Source organism: Euphorbia lathyris, chromosome 1 (assembly GCF_963576675.1).
Source record: "Euphorbia lathyris chromosome 1, ddEupLath1.1, whole genome shotgun sequence".
NCBI lineage: Eukaryota > Viridiplantae > Streptophyta > Magnoliopsida > Malpighiales > Euphorbiaceae > Euphorbia > Euphorbia lathyris.
In genome coordinates this window covers 118,054,984-118,058,775 of record NC_088910.1, presented here as the reverse complement: position 1 = coordinate 118,058,775, position 3,792 = coordinate 118,054,984, and the positions used below count along the sequence as shown (strand labels likewise).

Here is a 3,792-nt window from a genome sequence, read left to right as displayed (position 1 = left end):
GTTGAAATCCAAGAAACGCGTTCGTTCAAGTGGATAAAGAAGTCCTTTCACAACGGACACGACTGTTAACCAACGGATACAATTTTTCACAAAGAACACATCACTTCAATCACAACCCTTTAACATCTATAAATAAAGAGTTGGTGTTGAAAGAAATGTAATATTATGTAATATAGATATAGAATCAGAGCGTAGAACTAATGTCTAAGTTCTAAGTAAAAATAGTTCGAGAGTTAGAAATTAAATTCTGTACAAAACAAGATGAGGTACACATATTGTTTATAGTTTAATTACAACACAGTAGCGTTTAGGCATTGTTCCAGTTTTAGTTTGCATTTTGGTAGTGGCCGACCGAATCCCTATTACGAAGTTACAGCGAGAAGATTGAGTAGAGTGTTCGCCCCTGAGCCTGACAACCTCTAAGGAAACCCAAGGAAAGGACTGATCAGACGTTCACTTGAACGCCCTCGAAGAACTCGATGCTCCATGTTCTCTGTAAACTTGTATCAATTTATATTTCATCTAATAAAGTCTGTTCTATTCGATAAATCGTTATGCAGCACTTATGGTAACCAATCCACTAAAGTGATTGCTGGTGTTTTCATTAAAACGTAGTTAAATTCAAAATCATTACAAGGAAACTTTGTTGAACACTTAGGCAAATTATCATCTCGAAAGAGTTTTAATTTGATTAAGGGCAACTATCCCGAAAGGGTTTTGTCGCGTTCAAAGCCAATTAATTAGAGGTTCCGTCATTTGTTTCATCATCATAATTGATACAAAGTTTAAGTTGTTTTCTTTGCTTAATGCAAATGAATACATTCATTTGTTTTTCTAAAAGTTCTAAATGTTCCTGTTTTGTAAAATTCATCCCTAAATCAGAAGATCTTTCTAACAATCGATATATTCTAATATAAAATCTTATTCCAGCATTTTCAAATACTCAAAGTCCACAAACTCAATCAAACAATCATTTTTCCTAAATTCAATTAGACAAATTTCACTTTTCATTTACATTTAATAGTAAATCTAACAAGTTCGAAATTAATAGATTCAAAAATAAGTTTTTCGTTAAAAAACGTATCCCTGTGGGATCGATATTTTTATTACTACAAGCGAAACCGTGCACTTGCGGAAATCGCTCAACAAGTTTTTGGCGCCGTTGCCGGGGATACGCCAAAATTTTTGACAAAATTTTTTATTTTTCGTATTTTATTTTCGAATCTAGGTTTACACATTATTTCTATACAACTTTTACATTTTATTTATTTTCAGTTTATATAACATATTTGTTTTCAATTTTGTTTTGAAGGTAGTTTGGTTCGTGTAACAATTTCAAGTTCATGCGTAGTTCGCGAAGTTCGGGCACGCCACCAGACCCTCTTGATCCAGAAATTGAAAGAACACTTAAGAAAAACAACAAAAACAACAAAAACAAAGACAAAACACCCTTAAAAACCAAAGTAGTCCGGCCAGAAAATATGGCCGATCCACCGACACTTATGGATTATGCTAGGCCAGGAATGGCCGGTGTAACTAATAGTGTAGTTAGACCCCGTATAAACGCAAATCAATTTGAAATTAAGCATGCTTTGCTTAATATGTTGCAAAACAACGTAACGTTTTACGGACTACCTAACGAAAATCCTAATGCCCATTTGACAAATTTCTTAGAAATTTGTGACACTTTTAAAATTACTGATGTAACAGCCGAAGCAATCAAAGTTCGCCTCTTTCTTTTCACTTTGAAGGATAAGGCAAAAATTTGGTTAACTTCTATGCCTGCTGCAATATTTGAAACTTGAGACCAATTAGCCCAAGCGTTTTTATCAAAATATTTTTCCTTAGCAAAAACCGCAAGAGTCATCAAACAATTGACATCTTTTACCCAAAATGATAATGAAACTCTTTATGAAGCTTGGGAACGTTTTAAAGAACTTCAACGTTTATGCCCACACCACGAATTGCCAGATGCACTTTTAATGCAGACATTCTATAATGGATTAAATCCTACGACTAGAGGTTCATTAGATGCTATGTCTGGAGGGTTATTTATTAAGAAGACGTCCGTCCAAGCAAGAGAACTTTTGGAGGAAATGGCAATCAACAGCAGTATGTGGCCCGCAGAGCGTGGACATATACCAATGGCGAAACCATCATCCTCAGGTACATCATCGGTTAAAGGTATAATGAATCTTGATCCAGTTGCGATGTTACAAGCCCAATTTTCTGCCTTATCGCACAAAGTTGATAGGTTTATGGCACCGTGCGATCCTAATGATCCGATCCAGACAGACATTGATTACGAAGGTATGAATGAGATAGAACAGGTAAATTTTGTCCAAGGACAAAACCAAACTACTAATCCTTATTCTAATACTTATAATCCTGGATGGAGAAATCATCCTAACTTTAATTGGAAAGATAGTAATAATAATAATAATGCAAATGCTAATCAATATCGTGTAAATAACAGAGGGGGAAATGGGTCATTGGCTACCGCTTAGGAGTGCCTTTGTGGCGAGATATGAGATGTATGTTCCATTGACGGGATCCCTGGAAGATCTGGATAGGATCAGACAATTCCCCGAGGAACCATTCGTGGATTATGCTAGGAGGTGGAGGCACCGTTATGAGTAGTGTCAGGAAACAATGAGTGGTAAGGTGCAGCTTATGTGCATACAGAGAGGTGCAATTCCGCTGGCGGTAAGAAGGATGAGTAGAGTATCCCTCAGGGATTATGATGATTTGATAGGCTGGGATTTGTATGGATCGGCGGATCCCTTTTATCTGAATCCGAATGTTCCTCACGTTATGGATCTAATGATTTTGGACATTTGGAAAAGTTCCTCAGACGAGGAAGATGCTAATCAGAGGATTCCTATCAATATTTGGGATGAATCTGATGATGAGCCGAAAATCACCGTCATGACAAGATCAGGTCCAGTGGCTGAGGGAAAGGCACCTATGGTTGAAACTGAGATAGGGGAAGGATCGGCTCCCAAGCCAGATGACCAAGTTCTCGAGCAGTTGAAGAAAACACAAGCTAAGTCCATGGTGTGGGAAGTTTTATGCCATTCCAAGTACCATCGTGAAAATCTGATGAAAGAGCTGCAGAATTTGGTTATTTCTACCGATACTGAGCCAGCAGCGTTAATAGGGGCAATTATGGCTCGAAAGAAAACCGAAATCACGTTTACTGACGAGGATCTCCCAGAAGAGGGGAAGGCTCAAACAAGCCTTTGTACATCCGAGCTGAAATTAACGGGAAGAAGACTAGCTGTGTGATGGATCGACCATTAATGTTTGCCCGATGAAACTCTTGTCGAAGTTGGGAGTAGAAAGAGGAGACCTGACGGCCTCAGAAACTGTGATCAGGGCTTATGATGATAGCCGTAGGCACATCAAAGGAGTTTTTAAGGCCAAGCTGAAAGTGGGGCCGCTTGAGGAAGAAACAGAGTTCACGGTGCTGGATATCCCGGTAACCTTTGCTGTATTGTTGGGACGCCCATGGTTCCACAAGTTGGGAGGTGTGCCCTCCACACTCCACCAAATGATCAAATTCCCCTTCGGGGAGGAGATAGTGACGATCAAAGCGGAAAAATTAAGCTCGGTGGCGGCATTGGGAATTGAGCCTCAGCTTTTCTCCGGATTCCAAGTTTATGGGATTTACGAGTCTAGCATGACCACCGATGTGGTGAAAATGATGAAAGGAGGCTTCATCCCTGGTATGGGCTTGGGAGCACACCATCAAGGGTTGCCAGAATTTCCGGACTTCAAGAGTCAGAAAAC

At 39.1% G+C, this 3,792-nt stretch overlaps 1 non-coding gene across 1 annotated transcript; it reads right to left on the bottom strand.

The window, feature by feature from the left end:
- Nucleotides 1–1,859: 1,859 nt before the first annotated feature.
- Nucleotides 1,860–1,966, bottom strand: LOC136215879 (small nucleolar RNA R71). Its single transcript, XR_010682882.1, has one exon. It is a non-coding gene; the product is annotated as a small nucleolar RNA R71 (small nucleolar RNA).
- Between the last annotated feature and the right edge of the window lie 1,826 nt (nucleotides 1,967–3,792).